The sequence below is a fragment of the Alosa alosa genome, chromosome 2, assembly GCF_017589495.1.
Source record: "Alosa alosa isolate M-15738 ecotype Scorff River chromosome 2, AALO_Geno_1.1, whole genome shotgun sequence".
In the NCBI taxonomy this organism is placed as follows: domain Eukaryota; kingdom Metazoa; phylum Chordata; class Actinopteri; order Clupeiformes; family Clupeidae; genus Alosa; species Alosa alosa.
Genome location: NC_063190.1, coordinates 10,674,282 through 10,696,248, shown reverse-complemented (window position 1 = coordinate 10,696,248; position 21,967 = coordinate 10,674,282). Strand labels below are relative to the sequence as shown.

Below are 21,967 nucleotides of genomic sequence, written 5' to 3'. Positions count from 1 at the left end.
AGTTGGTAAATAGCGCCCCTTGGAGTATAGTTGTTGCACTACATATGATCAAAGTCGTTCTCAGAATGACACTGTAGGTGTGCAATATCATCAAAAGACGGATGTAATTACGCATTTCATTCAAACCAAGAAAAAACAGACAAACCTTTTTCTAAAAAGGTTCAGTTCATGCAGGAGGGTATGGTAAGTTGGCCTAGAGTCTTTAGAAGTGGGCTTGGGATGAAAATGTCACCCGATCAATTCTCTGGATTAGTAGGGAAAAAAGTGAACAGGGGGGCTGAGCACAACGCTAGGCTCCATAGCTGAAGTGCCCTTCAGCAAAGCACCTAACCCCAACTGCTCCACAGGTGCCACATCTATAGCTACCTACTGCTGTCTGTGTGTGCTTACTGCTCATATTGTGCATGTTCCTTATTCACAGATGCAGCAGGGGAAAATCCTGTTTGTGTGTAAAAAAAAAAAACATGAATCACCTACAAAGTTATTCTAATGGTTGTTTCAAAGGGATGCTGTGGTTGGATCCACAAAATTGTTAGGGATTCATCTAGCAATCCAAAATGGCACAAAGAAAACAGACTATTATTATGTAGTCAAGAGGGAATATACAATCGGACAGGTGGATAGACAGGATAGACAAGCAGACAGACACTAATTTATATTTGGCTGTATTAAATCAGCAATTTCCTTGTCATACAGTCCTGAGGTATCTCATTCTGACACTGCAAAGTGACTTGTTTGACATGACTCTCAGGAATCCCCAATAGAACATAGTATCCACTGATTTTATAAAACAATAGAAATTAGTTCACTGGAAATAATGGGGAATGTTTAGGGGGGGAAAAGGCCAAATATTGCCTTTACTGACAATCTCTGAACATGACCACAAATATAAAGCAAAATCTATTATTGTAAAATATCATCTAATAAAAAGAGATTAAAATGATTTACCAGAGTGTAGTATTTTGACCCATTCTCAGGGAAGTCAAGAGAAGTGAAGTTCAGACAGTCACTGTTGTCTCCTGGACTCCTCTTCAGAGTGGTGCCAGAAGGCAGTGTGTTGTCATTGTAGGTTGTTACAAACTTGAAGTCACTGGTACGTGACCCTGTGGTCATATAGGCATCATAGTTATAAGCACTACGGAGAGTTCCAGTTCCATCAACATCTGCATAGTTGGGAGGTAAATATGCACTGGGAATGGCTACTGCTCCATCAAACAGCAGTCTGGGCTTTCTCCTGTGGCAAATCCTTATGGCCACAATGAGAATGATGAAAGTGATGAAAAATGTGGAAACAGACACCAGAGCAATGATCAGATAAGATGTGAGTTTAGAATTGCTCTCCTCATAAGACATGTCTTTCAGTTCAGGAACTTCAGCCAAGTTATCAGAGATGATTAAATATATGGCACAGGTTGTAGAGAGAGAGGGCTGTCCGTTATCTTTCACTGAGATCACAAGGTTCTGCTTCATGCTGTCAGATTCAGAAATGTCCCTCTGAGCCCTGATCTCTCCACTGTGGAGACCAATAGTGAAAAGTCCCGGATCAGTCGACTTCACAATCTGATCCGACAGCCACGCGTTCTGTCCAGAGTCAGCATCAACAGCGATCACTTTGGAGACCAGCAAGCCAGAACGAGCAGCTTTAGGAACCATCTCGGTCATGAAGGAGTTTCCTTCTGGAGTAGGGTATAATATCTGAGGAGAGTTATCATTCTCATCTGTTATGAACACACTCACAGTCACGTTGCTGCTGAGTGGAGGAGAACCATTGTCTCTGGCTACAACCTGAACTTTGAAGCTTCTGGCCCTCACAGCATGGATCACCTCTGTGTCTCCATTAATGGATACATATGAGGAGACCGGAACACCATTGACCTCACTGGGCAACAGAGAGTAGAACACTGTGCCATTCTGTCTCCAGTCTGGGTCTCTCGCAGTAACAGAACAGACAGAGGAGCCAGGCTTGTTATTCTCAGTCACATATGCGCTATACGCCTGCTCCTTAAATACAGGGGGGTTATCATTTACATCATCTGATATCTGAAACGTTAACCCGTTTAATCCCAAATTTTTCCCAGACTTGAATATATCAAAATCATGTGTCTTGAGTAACCCTTTGAAGTAATCAATTACTATTTTTTCAAATTTTCCTGAAAAAGTGGGTGAAAAGGAGTGTTTTATGCTTGGTCACAATTGTGACCGTTGGGGAACAACATAGTCCGATTTTATGGATTTTCACACATTTCACTGTGCAATCATCTAATTTTCAATAAATTCCAGTCAGAGATGATAAGGGGACATTGTCCCAGGTCTGTTCTTTACTTTTAATTTTGTATCACAATACAATACTCAACATTGCCTCTGCAATTCTCTATTATATTATAAGTGTGCCGATTTTTACATAGAAAAGGCATATCACACTATTATGACTATAGTGTAAACAACACCACCCTACAATACAACAACAGCAACCACAAACGTTACAAAAAGTGATGTTGTTTGTCTGTTTGTTTATCATTGTATTATTTAATTTTATAATTAATGAATTAATTAATGAATTAATGAATTAATCAATTGATTAATTAATTACACAACAGATTGTCCTGCAAGTCTACTGCCATACTTCCAATGCCATTAATTGCCTTTCCATTGGACCAGCAATGGTCTCCTTTGCTCAGTGGCATTGTTAAGGTCACTAAATGAAGTGCACCTACAGTATGTTACCTGGTCCCTATGCTCCAAAGGCCTTATATTCATAAGGCCCTATGTTCCCAGTGTCCTATGCTCATTCGGGTACCTATGTGCTTTATAAAGCTGGAGGACCCTGGAAACATACAATGCTTGACCTGGGGAACACAGGACACCTGTCCATGATCCCATCACATATAAACCTGAGGAGCATAGGAGCCTGCTCTGACCTCAGTTATTGGCCTAATCTAGTGTCAGAGGGGTGTGATGTCCACTATATTGCTAAATTTGATTAATTTTACCACCGGATTAAGTAAGGTTCTAAATGCATAATAGGAAACATTCTGTAATTTGGACATACAATAGTGTGAGAGCAGATTCTTGAGACACTTGATCTTTATTTTTGATCACATGAAGCTTTGCTTCTGGTTCGTCTGACTGGTCCCTGTGGCAGAGGCCCTTTACTGTACATAAGTGGAGGGGTATTGTTGGGAAAAGGGGTGGGGAATACATTCTGGTAAGGTTGTTCATATCTACTGCAAGTCTCTGCATAAATTCAGCCAATATGCCTTCAACAGGCTGACTGGCAAGTTAATTATACCCCCCACCACCTTGTTTATATGTGACATTATGTAAGATAATAGTCAATAAGTATAATGATTTACTGTTTTTGAGGTGTGATTGTAAAATCTGGGTCTCAGTCAGTTAGATCTGATATGTGCAGGAAGTGACTGAAAGTGAAATTAAAATAAAGAACAGCATAGAAAATCAGCTGTTACAATAGCTATAGTGTGGTATAATGGATTTTCTATGTATAAATTGGCACACTTAGAATATAATAGAGAATTTTAGAGGCCATGTTGAGAAATGGCATGTGATACAAATTTAAAAGTAAAGAACAGACCTGGGACAATGTCCCCATATCATCTCTGAATGGAATTTAGTGGAAATTAGATGATTGTAAATGAAATGTGTGAAAATCCCTAAAATCGGACTACATGTATGTTGTTTCCCAACGGTCACAAGTCATCGTGTTCACTCATGCTATGAGAACGCTGAACAAAGTTCATATATTTCAATTGCATCCCTCCATACTAGACACCTTAAAGATGATGTGTACCAAAAATATTTGTCCTATGTTTACATAAACATACTTTTCTAAGCTTTAGTTTGGGACCTTTTGGGTGGACATTTTCTGGTCAGAGTGCAACCAAAACATAAGCAGCTCTGGCCATGTGACAAATTACACTACACATTTGGCACTGCACATATTTAACTGAGACCCTTTCAGGTTTCTATTTTTGGGAGAAATGTATTGATAATTCATCCAGTAACAGTTTTAAAAGCACAAGAGCAAGATTTTTTTGTACGGTCACAATTGTTAAAACGGCAGTTGAAGAAAGTGGTGGTAACCCTCCATCTGTCGCTGTTACGGTTACATTATATTCATTAATATGCTCTCGATCTAAGACAGCGATAGTAGACAACATAAAATAATTCTTTATTGACTACTGCAGTTTGAATGGACTATTTTCGTTGATGGAACATCTAACTCTGCTATTTTCCCCTGCGTCTTGGTCCTTAACATTAATCACCGCTATCTCAGTCCCTGGAGGAGCATTCTCAGCGACTGGATTCATGAGTGATTTTACTATTATTACTGGCGCATTGTCGTTTACATCAGATATATCAACTAATACCTTGGCCGCCTCCATCTTCGGCTTGCACTTCTAGCTCGTAAGAGGGGGCCTTTTCGTGGTCCAGCAGGCGGAGGACCCTGATCTCGCCGGTATTTTGTTCAATTTCAAATAAACCTTCTGTGCTTTCCGAAACGTGGTTTAAATAATATGTGACCTTTCCATTTGCGCCAATATCTAAATCACTTGCGCTAACTTTAACTGCAGAGGTTCTAGGTGGCGAGTTTTCAAGCATGACAACCCTGTATATAGGTTGTGAAAAAACTGGGGAGTTATCGTTGACGTCTATAACAAAAACCTGAATCACAACCGAGCCTGACTTGGGAGGATTGCCTCCGTCGACAGCAGTCAACACTAAGGAATCCTCCCCCTCTCGTTCTCGATCAAGATATTATTTTTTAGCACTATATCAACATACCTCTTTTTGTCTGCCCTCGAATCCAATACAAAATATTCATTGTGTCCGAGTACATAATTATGTACCAAATTTATACCGACGTCTATATCCCGTGCTCGAGCTACTTGAAATCGAGTCCCTGTGGGTGCAATATCGCTTATTTCCGATTTATCATATTAATGGATTACGCACGTGTAGCTGGAAATTTTCAGATTTTGCTTGTGAAAGATTTGGCTGACAGGGCATTATGGCGGTAGGAAGTGCTTCAGCACCATTGACAGCCATCCGCCTCTTTACAGGAACGAGGAAACGAACGCATATTCTCCAGATCGATCTAGATACAACATCACCCATTATTACAGCGACAGCAATTTGGTCTGATTTAGTCCATATAGGACTCACACTATGAACTGTTCTACTGCAAAACAGAATCGAGTTCTTCTGGTTAAACTAATTATGAACTTAGATACAGTTACACAAATCAACCACAAAAAAACAACTGAATGAAAATCCGTCATCCACTGCTTTTTGGACTGCATAAAACGTGGTATAGCAAAGCCATGGTTCCAGTTGCGTTAGCAGTGCTTTTTAGAGAGCAGCAGCGGCGCGCTCAGATTTACACGAGGAACTGCAAACACTGGCACGAGACGTTTTGGGGTTCTATACAGCGATCGCTGAATCGGTTGTTATTTAAATATAGCCTACAGTGGGTTAAAAAAAAGACAGTGATATAGAAAAATAATTTTAAAGGAAATCGAGTTTCCTTATGGTATTAACTCTACCAGAGCTATACAAAAACATCAAATAATCCACAGGCTCACTGTTGCCTTTACCGACTGTCAACAACACAACACAGGCAATGCATTATTTATTTTATTCGACACCGATCTCACTGAAATTAAAACCACACGTTTGAACAATGTCGCGATGTTCTAATAAGGTATCACACTTCACCAGCCACCACAGAGGACACACCATTAAGCAAATAATTACTTCCGGTATGTTGGCGCCTGCTGCTGATTCATTATAATGAAGACGCGTTTACTGTCTTTTCTCCAACAAATCTGTCAAGGAAGGCTTCACACACCAGGGGCCTGTTGCACAAAAGCCGAATTAAGACATCCGGGATAAGTTACTGAGCTGCGCTCAATGAATCCAAAACAAGAGCGTACAGGCTTAATTGGTTGCACAACGAGCAAGCCAGGATGAGCAGACACGGATTCATCAAGCCAGGTGAAACCTATCCTGGATAAGTGCGCACTCACGGCTCCCTCAAATAGACCCCGCCACCGATCACAGATTCACTGATTCACCATGGCAAATAGAGCGGCTTCATTGCTTCTTCTACGGTGTGAAGTAGGTAGCGATAGCCCTTTCACAACAGAACAAACAGCAACACCTCTGTTTAGGAGAATTTGCAACTAGTGCCGCGACCACCACACGCGAAATGGTTAGGCACTCCCGTGACGTCACATTGTCGCATGACAGGTCGGGAATTGACCGATCCCAAGCCCCTCCTCCCATTGTCAGTCCCATAGTTACTGTTGCTAAGTCGGACAAGTTTGCAGGAAAGTGTGCGAGAACGCGTGTTCAACATGGGGACGCAGCACCCCCATTTAGCCGAGTGCAACAGTGTATGCTGGATTTCTGGGCGTCAAGTAATCTTGATATATTCAAAAAACAGAGGCCAGAAAGGCCTTCAGTATGCAGATGGACACATTCACAATGTCTGCTGTTATCAACGAGGTGGAACACCACAAATTGAGGACAAACAAATCCGGTGTCGTGGATCTTAATGGGATGCATGTTAACTGGGGATAAACAATTAGCACGTTATCACGAGCAGGTAGTTTACCTTATTTGCTGCAGATGTGACTGATTCAATAAACAGGTCTGTGCAAAAATATGGTGTTGACGTGTCTATAACAAAATCTAACCATATTTCGAGGATTAATAGAGACGGGAACAAGTGCTGCAGATCCAAGTTCCCACGCAACTTGGGAGAGTGACTAGCCAAGCAGCTCATGTTGGGGAGGTGGTGAGATAGCTTCTCTTCGGTAGGCCGATAGCCTACTTATTATTTTGAATGGCTGCTTTAGAAGGAAGAGTTCAAATAAACATGATACAAGTGTATTGAAAAGAAACCACTCCGAGTTCAAACCCATGCCTATCACGTTTGACATATCTGCAGTTTGCAGACGTGATTTGTCTTGCACTAGACTTGCTCGCTTATGCTATAATTAATTTAAACGTGGGCAATGTAGGAGCCTAGGTCTAATATGGGCGATTTCGAGACTGCATAGTTTTGAGTCTGCACATGATTCGATCTTTAGAAGACATTGGCTATCTCTCGTTCAGCCATCAATAATGCATCGCAGTATAGGCTATTATTGCGTTTGTTGAAAAAATGATCATTAGCTTATTTCTGTGAACAGTCTTCTATCCCAAGTTAAACATGGCAAGGTAGCAAAGCTGAAAGTATTCTTGTTGTGTGTAAGGCGATACGTGATTGAAGGTGTATTCTTTTGCGCGTCTTCCAATCGTATGAATATGCGAGTTCAGTTCCTGCAAGGTAGGTATAATTTTTTGCGTAGGCTTATGTTGTCGTTTCATCAGTGGAAACCAGATTTAGTTATGTTTTTGTGTGTAGCCTAGTTATCAACACAAATAAAGGGAACATTTTCGTACACACTCAGATTTCTTTACTGAAAAGTAGCAGCCTATCCAAAGTTATGCAAAGTTAGGCCTATGTGTGTTAACGTTTCACAAGGTCAGGATATCGCATGTCACTTCTACAAGTATCCCAGGCTTATCTTTGAACCTTTTTGAGCTCTTTAGTTATTTAGTTACTTAAGCTACTCGCAAAAGAAGCATTATAGCATTCGCATAACTGGCGTATTGTCACACCGAATGGCCACTAGAAAATTCAAAATTGACCGAGGTCCTCCGAAGTCCTCATTGTGACATAGCAAAAGGGGGCGGGGCTTGGGATCGGTCAATTGCGATATGTAAAAGTTAATTAATGATCACGTTTAAATAATGACAGTGGGTCTAGTTATATGTGATAACAATGTGTAGTGGGCAGTGGAATAACTATTGGTTTCTGTTTGTGGTGACTGCTGACTGAGATAAGGGATGAGATTAAATAGATCCTGGAACTTAGCCTGGTCTGGAGCAGGCTAGCTCCACAGAATAAATCACCATGGTGATTTATACCATAACATATCCTGCTGCCCCCTATCCCGCTTTTGTGCAACTGGATCACGGATAAATTGAGCCAGGATAGCCAAGATATCCTGGCTTAATCCCTTATCCTAGTTTTGTGCAATAGGCCCCAGGTTGATTCAAAAATAAAGCAACGTCTTTGTAAGGGAGGTAAATAAGGGCACGTATTACCTTCCATCAATTATTGATGGTTAATGATCTTGACCATTGGCATGTAACAAGGATCTCAAAAAGTCCTCCAGATGCAATACTTCAGTTGCAGATACAGCTTTATTCAGATTTAGTGTGACTTTTACTTCAAATGGCTATCCACAAGACAGCAGCCGTTTCATGGTTGACATAAAGTTTCTATCCTGTAGAATATTTAAACATGCTTTTTTGTCTCTCTCGCTGTGTGTGTGTGTGTGTGTGTGTGTGTGTGTGTGTGTGTTAAACAGGGACACAGGCACACAGGCATCTGAGAATAATCCATCTTCTCACTGTTTCAAGATCACTCAGCTCCACGAATGGTGGGAAGACAACAGTGGAAGTGATGAATGTACCATTCCATCATGCACAATCAACACCCTACTCCACATGTGAAGACATAACAACCACAAAGGCATCACCATGGAATAATTTTCTCCAAAAAATGTATTTCATCCAAGATACGATGTCTTCTCAACACATTACAAAAAGAAACAATGCAGGACCGACAAAAAGCCTGACAAAACTGTGTGTGGTTAAGGTCAAAATGAGAAACATTTTACAGATCCTGCTAGATGATCACACTATGTAATAAATCACAGATCATGTATGTTTCATTGTGTTTACAATTCATATTAATATTTATTCCCTTACAGACATGTACATGTATGAATGAATGCACTACACCATTCAGGAATCTACATTTAGGAGCTGCACATGTGCACAGTGTAATTCTGCTTTCTGGTGGCTAGATGGCACTGTGTTTCTGAATCTGAATGCTCAAGGTTGTGAAATGATGTTGAAATGCTGCTGTAATGCTGCAGTGATGTACCATGTAACAGCAGTGTGTCCTCCACCACATTATGAATGTCACTTAGGTTTCAGGAAGTGAAATACATTTTGAAAACTTAAAATGTAAAACACCATTATATTATTTTCATACTTGGCCATGTGTGTCTGATATGAGCACTGCACTTCACATTTTTACTTGGCAGAAATACCATAATGAAAGAAATAGGAAATTAGCTTTTTTTTACTCATTACATTTAATTTAACATATACTTACAAAATGTTATGCCAACTATTGAGCAAACAGTTATTACTCTGAGCCCACAGTCTGAATTCACTACAATTTTAACATAATCATTTTAGGTGATTTGTAACATGACATAGCTTATGTGTAAAGACAAAGGTGAAGATGCACAGAGGGAATAGCCCCCCAAACCAATCTCTCCAAGAGATCTGAACATACACTGATGCTGTCGGTGAGTTTGTAGTGAACATGTGTGTCAGTGCTTTTATAAGTAAAGCAACTCTTGCCTGCAATGAATGCCATGTGGGTGAACCTCTATGCTTGTATGCCTTACCAACGTCTGGCCAACACTTTGCTTCCTACCGGCCTGACCCCCTGCCTACCCCTCCCAATGATTAATACTAAAGCATGGAAAGAAAGTGTAGGGTGCTCACATTTACACGTACATGTACATATGGATAATATGTATATGAATGATTTAGCCCATAGTGCTGGTCTCCAACAGCTTCTGAGAATATGCACATAGTATGGTGCTGAGTTTGATATAAAATACAATGCTAAAAAGAGTAAGATCATGATTATCAGAAGTAGAGAAGACAGACACTCAACCTTCCCTGACTTCTATCTGTCTGGCACTGCACTTAGTGTATGCAGTGAGATTACATATTTGGGCCATATTATCACAAATTACCTGTCTGATGACAAGGATATCTATAGGCAGCGTCGGAAGCTGTATGCTTAAACGAGCATGCTGTGTCATAAGTTTAGCATGTGCTCTGTATCTGTGAAGATCTCACTCTTTAGAGAGTATTGTACACCTTTGTATACTGCCTACCTGTGGTGTAATTTGTAATTATAAACAAGGCAGCATTAGAAAACTTACAGTGGCTTATAATGGCAGCATGAGGCTGCGGCTGAGAGTTCCAAGAAGCTCTAGTGCAAGCCATATGTTTGTCAGTGTCGGGGTACCTACCTGCTCTGCTGTTTTACGTAACCTCATGTATAGACTTATGGGTAGGGTATCTGAGTCAGAAAACGGCTTAATCGCTGTTTTGGCTAACCCTGTACGCAGTTCTGTCAGACTTTCTTCCAGACTGGGGAACCATTGGTGAACATGTCTGTATGTTAGACATTGAACATTGTGGAAGGCTTTGTATGTTTTTTATTTTATTTGTATTGTGATATAGACCCCCCCCCGGGTATAAAGAAATAAAGAATGATGAAGGAAGAAAAGAAAAGACGTCATAATCAACCCACAGAAGGTAATTCACAAAGATATACAGGAAGACTTCAGTATAATATGAGGAAAGAAAAAAAATCTCAGCATCAGTCTGGAGTAACTGGATTCACCAAAACAATGTAACATGATATTAGAGCAGAACCACAACCCCCCAGAGCTACATGCCAGGCTCTAACTAAAAGCAACAAGAACCAACACAATATGCATCAAGTGTACTTTACAGAAGTCTTTGAAATACATCACTGTATGTTGAACAGTGTAGAATATTATCTGAACATATTGGTTATTGCTACAGTAGGCCTAATGCCAAGACAAGATGCCACTACGTATATATAGAGAAGAATGATCACATATAAAGTTGGAAACAGTTTTAATGGAAATGCTTTCAAACCCTCTTCTCAAAGAGAGCTAGATTTTGGCACAATATTGGCATTAAAAGCTGTGCCGTCTCATAGCGACCAGCAGTTGACAACACCACAGACTGTCCTCAAGTGGGCCTACTTTGTTTCATCTGCACCAGCTGCTACTGATTTCAGACAAGTGTATTTGACCTTTCATTTGTATTGAAGCAGGTCAAAATGACTGGAGATGGAAAACTTAATGGATGGGTTGGCTTCCTTATTTTCATTCTAGGAATATTAACTTAGCTTTTTTCATGATGCACAATTGCATCACTGAAAAAATAATACTGGAAATGGCATCCCTGTCGGTTTAAATCAACCTGAATCGACAATGTACCATTTGGGTCAACCAGAATATTAGTTAGCATGATGGCCTCGACGATATGGGTGGATATTTAACTTGAGCTAACTACACTCTACGTGTACGTTGTTGAAGGGCTATGTAACGTAACGTAATGGTGGTGATGATACCGTGTGGATTGTGTGTCTGTGGTTGCCAACTTAATATACCTTTTTCATAGCACCCATTTTGACATGAAATAGTAGGACAAGCACAGGTGTTACTAGATTAGGCCTACGTTAATAAAGTCTCTGTTTAGCAGAATCAGAACCTTGTCATTAGGCTACTAACACCTGAATTAAAAGTCTTCAAAAGGCACGCACATCCAAGTATGGGCTACTAAACTTAGGGTGCCCCAAAGCAAGTCACAACAATAACTAGAAATGCAATTCCAAGGAATTACCAGTGCATGAAAATGCTAAAGTTGTGATGTAAAATATCATGTATAGTTAAAACAGATAATACAGAGATGGTTACTACGGTGATGCTAGGATAGACATGGTGGTTGCATAGCTTAATAAAAGTTGATAGTTTAAAAGTAGACTGTTTAAAAGCTGAATGTAGATCGTTTAAAAGTTGTTGATAGACAGTAGATAGTTTAAAAGTTGTTGATAGACAGCTAGTTTAATAGATAGTTTAATGATAGTTTAAAAGTAGACCGTTTAAAAGTTGAAGGTAAATAGTTTAAAAGTTGTTGACAGACTGGAAGTTGAATGAATGTTGATATTCAAATAGTTTAATGGCTGTGTATAGGTAGATAGTTGACGATAACTGAAAGTTGGAATGGCTCTAATGTTTGCTAGCAGTTATGCTAAGATTTTTAACTATGCCAACCATGCTACTTAGCTAATGTTTTATAGCAGTGCTAGCAATGCTAACCTGCTAACCATGCTACTTAGCTAACATTTTCTAGCAGTTTAATGAATGTTGATATTCAAATAGTTTAATGGTGATAACTGAAAGTTGGAATGGCTCTAATGTTTACTAGCAGTTATGCTAAGATTTTTAATTCTGCTAACCATGCTACTTAGCTAATGTTTTATAGCAGTGCTAGCAATGCTAACATGCTAACCATGCTACTTAGCTAACTTAACTAACATTTTCTAGTAGTTTTGCTAAACATGCTAACTATGCTAGCAATGCTAACATGCTAACTATGTTAACCATGTGACTTAGCTAACCAAGCTTATCATTTTAGTAGTTATGCTAACTATGCTAATTAGCATGCTAACAATATTAGCAATGCATACTAACATGCTAACTATGTTAACCATGTTACTTAGCTAACTTAGCTAATCATTTTTAGCAGTTATGCGAACTATGCTAACTAGCATGCTAACATGTTAGCATGCTAACTATGCTAACCATGTTACTTAGCTAACCTGTAACAAACGCTTTCTAATGCTTTCGAAAGCGAGGGCTACAATACGCATCAAAAGGTGCGGGCGACTATTCCATTACACTTGCTGGCAATCAAAGTAGTGGACATGCGTTAAATAACCAAAAAATACAAACATGGATCGTCCTAGCAATAACCCCAGGATGTTTTACCAAACACGGTTGAATAACACAAGGACACAAACGTTAAACCTCCGTGCTTTATAGAATTATTGTACCGGCGGGAATCTACAGTATAGGCCAGCTCCATTCATTCACTCATAAACAAAACAAAGTGCGCCGCGATCGCGCCAGCAACCCCAAAATACCCACAAAACAACCCACAAAACAATTTGTCAAGTATATTGTTCAATAGGTCAAGACCGTGGAATAACTAAATGTCCGAGAAAACAAAACAATGTCCTTTTTAAGTGGCAGCCTCTCCCTTAACGCAAAAAAAATAAGGAAGGACACGGGCGTCCGGTTTTAAAACCCCGCGCCTCACCAGCCTGTCCTTGTTGGCAAACGTCCCGTCCAGATGAGTAATCCCCATATAGAAAAAAAAGGCAAAGCATCCAACAATGTCCTTTAGAACAAAAAGGGTAATCCGAGACCGCGGCGACGATACTCCACACTCAACGTAGTCCAACATGTCAAACACATAGGCCTGTTCGGCGCTGCCCTACCTAACGTGATACCAGAACCTAAGAAAACTTTGAGCCTGTCCCACTTAACGCCTCCCATTGATTGACAGGCCAATTGATGGGAGTTCCTCATTATCAGAGTGAAAATCAGTCCTATACCCGTGTGTTTACTTAATTTCTGGTAGCCTATCTAATGTTCATGACTCACATAATTACTATTATACCAGCAGTAACATTCAAAACCATATGAGTACATGCTCAAAATAAAACACATCATTTTAATGGGTGACCATTACAACCTGAGCTAATCATTTTTAGCAGTTTTGCTAAAAATGCTAACTAACATGCTAACATGCTAACTATGCTAACCATGTTACTTAGCTAATCATTTTTAGCAGTTTTGCTAAAAATGTTAACTAGCGTGCTAACATGCTAGCATGCTAACTATGCTAACCATGTTACTTAGCTAACTATGCTAACTAGCATGATAACATGCTAGCATGCTAACTATGCTAACCATGTTACTTTAGCTAACCTAGCTAATCATTTTTAGCAGTTTTGCTAAAAATGCTAACTAACATGCTAACTATGCTAACCATGTGACTTAGCTAACCTAACTAATCATTTTTAGCAGTTTTGTTAAAAATGTTAACAATGTTAGTAGTTATTATCATGAACAAACTGTCAAAAATAAGCCCCGCCCCCCCGAAACGTCATAAATCACGTGATAACCACGCCTCCTTTTTATGCAAATTAGCCATGTGGTTGTCACCACGTGTTGTTTGTTATTGTTATTGTTTTGTGAGTCGTGTGACAGTCATGTGACTGGTGTCAAACCCCTGGGCAGCCATATTGGATGTAAAGTCATGTGACAGTCATGTGTCTGGTGTCAAACAATGCCACGCCCCCTTGGCATCCATATTGGATGTAGTGTCATGTGACTGATGTCAAACCCCTGGGCGGCCATATTGGCCCCCAAACCCACATGTGTGTTTTGTGGATAATGGGGGATCAGATAAACTTTGTAAGAGTTGTATATGTTTAGTGGTAAATGGGTGTAAATACAAAATGTGCTGCTAGGATGGCCGAGTGGTTAAGGCGTTGGACTTAAGATCAAATGGATGTATGTGTCCTCGTGGGTTCGACCCCACTCCCTAGCAACTATATTAATGGCTGAGAGTAGTATGAAGTTTACTTTTATTTTTTGATAAGTCCTAGAGATGTTGAGAGATATGGATTAAAAAATAATTAAAAAAAAAAAAAGTTTAAATTGGTTACCATTTCGCTAGGCGCTTTGGTTAAAAAGGTGTCAGCCAAATCCCATGTACTGTAATTTTTATAACTAGAATCATGGGGTCGTGTGTGTGTGTGTGACCAAATGGGTCTACGCCTGGAGGAGGTGTTGGGCCCGGGCATGTCACTGTGTGTGATGTTTGAAGCCCCTTTCATGTGTCTTATCATATAGTTGGCTAGCCGGAGTCATACTGTTTAACTGATTACAAACACAGTGGTTAATTATGTATGTATGTATTGGGGGTCTAAGAAGCCCCCACACTTTGTAGAGGTGGTGTTGTGCCCAGACATGTCTCTGAGTTTATTGTTTGAAGCCCCTTACATGTGGCTCATCAAACAACAGGCTAGCCGGAGACGTACTGCTTAACTGATTACAAACACAGTGGTTAATTATGTATGTATGTATTGGGGGTCTATGAACCCCCTCACTTTGTAGAGGTGTTGGGTCAGGATATGTCTCTGAGTGTATTGTTTGAGACCCCTATCATATGACTTGATATAGGCTGGACTATTCCATGATGCTGTGTAGCGACTGTCCATAGCAGGCTGTACAATATCCTTCCAAGAGTCCCTAAACATCACCCAATCTGCATCACAAAATGAAATGTGCGCCATGTCGTCTGAAAACGCCAAATCCGGAGATGTCAAAGCGTATAGCTTCACACTGCGATCTTCCTTGTCAAAAACATAGCCTCCTATGCGCCCATCGTTCAACAACCATTGGTATTTCACGCCATCATTAGGTTTACTCAGAAAATTAACAAAAGTTTCAGGTCTCCTCCTTTGCGGTGCATAAGTCATTTCAGGATTCGATAGCTTAGCGCTAACAGGCGTGAGTGTAATCCGTCTCTTTGATTTTGCCGATTCAATCATGTCAGCCATGGTAAGTTCTGTTCAAAATCACTGCTAACAATGATAGCTATACATCACCCACAGCTTTTATAATCTCAATCCTAGAGACATGCCGGGCAAAAACACCCCCACTACAAAAGGGTTTATAGATAACCAGGTGTCTGCATACAGACGCCACTACTCATAAACAGATCTTTTACAATGTTATCAGCACTAGTGTAATGCATTAGGTAGTAGGCAGACCCCCACATGAAAGGGGCTCAAACAACACACTCAGAGACATGCCCGGACAAAGCCGTGGCCTACTGGTTAGCACTTGTAACTTATAGCTAACACATTTTTTCAACCAGAACCTCTAACAACATGCTAAACAGGTCAACGGCTATGCTCCCAGAGGAAACTTTTGCTTCTCATTTGTATCCCTTCTGTTGCTAAGGAGGCTAAATGGTGATTCTCTTTTAAGGATCATTTAAGTATTACTTTTGTCACAATTATTTCTCCTAATTTTGAGAAATAAAACAAGCAAAAGATGAGACACATAGCAATAAGACAAGTAGGAGTCACATAAGAGATATTAGTTTGAGAAGCAGGAGAAGTACAGGAGATCTCATATGTTTGAGTGTAGTCTCACTTACAACTTGTTTCTCCTTAGGAGAAATAATAGAGCAGATGGAGTCACATAAGAGATATTAGTTTGAGAAGCAGGAGAAATACGGGAGATCTCTTATATGTTTGAGTGTAGTCTCATTTACAACTTGTTTCTCCTTAGGAGAAATAAGAGCAAATGAGGAGACATTGCAATGAGAAACTGTTGAGAAGTAGGAGTTACAATTGAGATATCAGTTTGAGGGTCAAAAAATAGGGCACTCCATAGCATTTCAAATTTTTATTTTATAAAACAAAGCAAAACAGTTGTACTTTAAAAATGGACTTTAAGCAATGGGAGCTTGCACAGTTGCACTTTAAAATGGACTTCAAGCAATGGAAGCATGTTAATGCCTTGATATGTTCTTTTTAAAGATTGTGTATTCTTATTTTTTATTTTTTTGTGTGTGTGAGTGTGTATGTGAGTATTATTTTTAAAAGCTGCACAAGCAAATTGCATTGTACGGACCAACTGCACAATGACAATTTAAGTCTATCTATAAATCATACAATATAGAGGAATGAACTAATAAACAATAACATAAACAAACTGAACTTGTGCCAAAGCGTGCCATACTGTGTACAATGGTGGATGAAAGCGTGGGCTGGTCAATCTGCGTCTTTTATCCTGGTGGTGGAACCAACCAAAGGGAGGAGGGAGAGAAGAGCAGAAAATAGAACATTGTTAGTTTGTGAGCCACTCAAAAATACAAAGTAAGACATTTGTTTGACCGTCTGCTTTCATAACTGTGGGAATTTTGATACAGCACAAAGATCAGACACACCTTATTAATCACTTAAACACAGAATGGGGGATGTGATAGCTACCACTCACATTTGCTATATGTTGCCCAATTGAAAAACAGATTGTATTGATATATTTGTCAAGCTTAAACAAGTGTGTTGAATTTCCTCACCTCATCTAGTGAGTAAACTGTATTGTCAGACTAGGATTAACCCCTATCCATTTTACCACTAGGCAAAACCTTGTTTTGGTTGGACTAAGCCTATTCAGTGTAAAAAAAAAATGGGCATCTGAAAATAGTTTAGTTCAGAGTCCTGATGTCAAAAAAGTAATTTTTTTTGTCATCTGGGAGCTGGCTCTATAGTCAGAACGCATAACAACTAAATGCAGCGTTGCCTTGTTTAGTTCTGATAGTGGGTTTCAACAGGAACATTTCTCCTGTGATCAGTGAGGTTTAAGTGATGAGTATTGCTGGAACATGTCACACAGTCTCATTGAAGGGCAAATCTGGTGTAAACTGATTCAAAGCCTTGTTGTTCGAGCTCACCAGGCACTGTCCAAAGGACAAAGAACAATAAAATGTGTCATAACCTAGACAAGTTATGGACAAGAAAGTAAAGCTGACTCAATATGGCAAAAAAGCCTTCGGTATCTTCTTTCCATTACAGGGTTTCCCCAGGTTTGACCACCCCAAATAAGACTTTTTTTAAGACCACTTACATGAAAATTAAGACCTACATCACACCCATTATGCGGTTGTAAAACACCAGATCAAATCCATAATGACAATTAAAACAACACTTCCCCATGATGTGCTGTCCTCTCCTTTCGACTGATTATGTTGATTCATTGCTGCCGGTGCGAAAACCCAAAGTATTGTTTGCGCATATCCTAAGAAATTAGACTAGTGTAGTTGCCACGATACCAAAATTATTGTTTCGATACCGATACCACATCAAGAATTGCGATTTCGATACTTCTTCGATAATTCTTAAAAAAATGTATTTGATTTGGGGGCCCAGACCACCTTGACATCATCAGTAATATTGAATATAGTGTTATCATTCACACCAGTGGGCATCCTAGATTCTGCTTGACTCTTTCCACACAACGGAAAATTATGGCTTATTTCATATGTTTCTATTTCATATACCTTAGAATTCATATAAAGTGTACAGTTAATGTATAGTATTTTTTAATCTGCATAATTACTATTAATCTGCTTAATTGCTAAACATATTTAGTCATTTGAATACTTAATATTTATTTTTTAAACTATTACACCTAGGCAAATTTTAATGTGGTGTGTAGGCCTAGGTGTAATTGAGTGTTTGTCACTTTAAGAAATACATTGAGTAATTACTGTAGCCTTCAGTCTCACGGTTTTAGGCTAGTGAATAATAGTTGCACATAATGCATAAGGATATGTGGATGCAATTCATTGTTGTCTGTCATTAGATAAAATAAATGTAAATAAAAACTATCAAGTTCATAGAAGGGATCATGTTCAATAATGATTTTAGCACTAATTACGAATGACATACATGACCTGAGCTAACAGAATTAGTTAGCAAGGAGAGCTCTCCAGATGTAAAAGTTTGCAAAGGTTCGCTGCCTATTTCTAAATGACATTAAACCCAATAGTAGATTCCACGTACATCTCATAGCCTAGGTAGGTTATGAGAGGTGCAAAGTGAGCAAATCAACTTGATATTAGCCTATTATTATGTGTTACCACAGAATCACTTAAGCTAAACTAGCAGCCATGTCTCGCTGTTTATGGTACGACAGCCAGCATATGTGTGTGAGGAGAAAAGACGACAGCCACAGGCTTGGGGAGGAGGCACTAGAAGCATGCCTTGTGCACACAAACAAGAACACGGTCATTCTTAAAAGTATTGATACTAATAAAATTAGGTATTGTGACAACTGCTAATAGCTATTGCAACACTTTTGTAGTATCGGTGCACCGTGCAACACTAAATTAGACGATCTCTGGCGTTAATCAACCCCTGTTGAATTTTCACATTGTTGTTGTTTTTCCTAGCCTAGAAATCTAGACGCACCCCTAGCGGCGTCAAATTAATTTGCTCAGCCAGTACGCCTAGTATCAAACCATAGGGATTTCTATTGGCTGACGCCGTGGGCGTCATCCAATCACAGTGCTCTATATTTTGTTAGAGAGTCTTAAAGGCGGGCTTAACAGGATGGCGACAGTCCTGCGACAGTGAACAACAAGGAAGGTGGCTATGGCAAACGAAGAGCGGTTGTTTGAATCGGCGTTGGCGCCAACTTTGGAGGAGTTGGACTTGTGCTTTTCTTTGAAAGTTGAGCAACACAATGCACTTAAGTCATTCCTTTCGAAGAAGGATGTATTTGCCGTTTTGCCAACCGGATACGGATATGGTCGTAGCGCTGGCCTATTGCATGCCTAGGCAGTTTGAAAGACAATTCTCTGCCCGCCCCTTGGATTAAGCGAGGTGAATGGCTCGATTCCAGACTATACATTTCAATGATATAGGATGGCCCGCCAGGCTAGTTTTTTCCCCCATTTCACCTTGCTTGCAGGCTAGTATAATTAAAATTGAAGACCTTCGTTTAAAAAATTAAGACTTTGGCAACGGAATTTAAGACTTTTTCAGACCTTAATTAAGGAACATGACATTTAAGACCGTTTAAAGACTTTTAAGACTCCGCGGCTACCCTGCATTATGTCAGGAATACCAAAAGTACTTCTATACGGCTCTGGGCTATACTTCCCTGTCCATAACTCAGAATTGGCTGTGCCACATTTTCTTTTTCCTATGAACAGCACACAGTGATTTCCAACAAGAGCTATGGATCAATTCATACCGGATTTGTCCTTTAAGTGATTTGTAAAACAAGGAGTGCTTTAGGGTCAATCCGGTAAATCAAAGACAATGACTCAATATTACATCTAAATTAGCCCAAAACATTTAGCTCTGATCACTCAAGAGACACTGACAATTGTCAAGAACAAAAACAAAATACAGAAAATACAGTATACACCAGGGGTATTCAATTAATCTTCAGCGAGGTCGTTACGGAAAATTTCCTCAAGCAAAGGTCCGGAGCATCATAATGTTTAGGCTATGCATATGTATGTATGTATAATATATATACAGGGGCGGAGCCAGAGGGGTGGCTCCGGGTGGCACAGGCCACCCTTGAGATTCGATTGGCCACCCCAGGTGCCACCCCAAATCCTAGTCTACGATTGGCCATTAACATGGTGTAAGGCGGGACCTTTCTTGATGCACTTGCAGCAGTGTGAAGTGTCAGACATCAGAAATGTAAGTGGCAAACACACTTGCCTTTATTGGCCTGCGGCACAATTGAACTGCGGAACGAAAGGTTTCCCCGATCAGGAAATACTCCTTAATACGCAACTTTGTGTAGGCTTAACAGAGGTAGCCTAAATATCGTGCCTATGACGATGACAGCTTTAAAAAAAAAAAACATTTATTTCACTTGTCTCGCTGGATTGAAGGCAGAATGTGGGCTGTTGCGCAAATAGATGAATGAGGGTCGGGAGATTCCGTTAACAAAAAAACCTAAAAGTTTTGCTAACATTTTCTCCATTATTATCGTAAAATATGTCTCCATGCAGGGCAGGGCTGGTTCTAACCTAGGCTAGGCTACTATATTTGGGTGGGCTGGTAGAAATTTTGGGTGGGCAACATAGCAAAGCTGTCAAATTGGATCAAAACTAACATAAACACAAAACAAACACAAAACAATCAGTACTACCTAGCTTGAGTTGCTGCAGCCAACAGCCAGGGATAGGCAGTATGTCTGATACATGTATGTAAAATACAAAATAGTATGTGGTCATTTTTATTTTATTTAGTTGGAAAAAAATGGCATCATATTTTGTATCAAAATACTTTATAGGTTTGTAGTTTAAAAATAGCGCCAAATTATTTTGGTAAAACCAATAACCTACTTTTGGTGATGTGATTATAAAAGTGCAAAACAATGAATCCAGCACTGGTGCTGACTTGTAATTTGCCCAGAGTTGTTGTGATCAGAATATTGAGATTCAGGTAGATAAGTTTCTTGAGAACTTTAGTCATCCAATTCAAACACATGGAAGTCATCCAATTCAAACACATGGAACCGGTTATGTGGTTGCCCTGCAAGAAGTTGCACCATGTGCAACGTGCACAATGTTTGCACACATCCACAATACACTCCTTCATACCAACCTCAAGTTTCTTGAGAACTTTAAAGTTCTCAAGAAACTGATGATTAATCATCTAATCGGAAGACATGGAACCGGTTATGGTTGCCCTGCAACAAGTTACCCCACGTGAAAATTTAATTAATAATTTGCCCAGACTTGTTGTGATCATAATATTGAGATTCAGGAAGATGAAATTGCTCACATACACAATACACTCCTTCATACCAACCTCAAGTTTCTTGAGAAAATAAACAAATAGACAAAAAAGCAGGTCAAATTATTGTAACAGCTACAAAAATAGATGGCCATAGAGTGGGGGAAATGTCTTGGATGAGTATATTTTGTATATCTTCATTTACAGTAATATAATAAAATTGATTATATTTTAATATCCCCATGATGGAATTTTTTTAGAACAGCATAGCCCAGTGACAGACAACTTAGATAATTAACTTTAATATGTTTGTATTAAATTTTATTCAAGTACAAAGACATTTTATGTGAGAGTAAGGTATTTGTGTTTTTTTGTCCTTCAATTTATGAGTATGGTGTTTGCATCTGGTTTCCCTAATGTATTTGACTAAATTTCACATCTTGAGCCTGTTTCTGTTTAACTGGATGTTTTGCCTCATGCCATCCTTGAATCAGTGCCTCACTAGTGCCACCCTTGTTAAAAATGTCTAGAATCGCCACTGTGTATATATAATATTAGGATGGATGGATGGAGCCTAGTTGTAGATAGATAGATACATAGATAGATACTTTATTGATCCCCAAGGGGAAATTCAAGAAGATTGTAGGCCTAGGTCTAATGTTTAATGTGAAATAAAATAAGTAGCCTAAAAGGCAACATTCGAAATGAGGAGAAATAAGGCAAGATAAGAGTGATTGGGGAGAACTGAGTAGCCTTGGCTATTTTAAAGATCTTAACGTGAACTTAAAATAAAATTTGAGCTGAGACAAGGCTGGTTCCTTGAACCCATTAATCAGCAAGTTT

General features: G+C 39.5%; 1 pseudogene; it reads right to left on the bottom strand.

Moving 5' to 3' along the window:
• Positions 1-202: 202 nt before the first annotated feature.
• On the bottom strand, positions 203-4,943 carry LOC125309800 (annotated as a pseudogene).
• Positions 4,944-21,967: the final 17,024 nt, after the last annotated feature.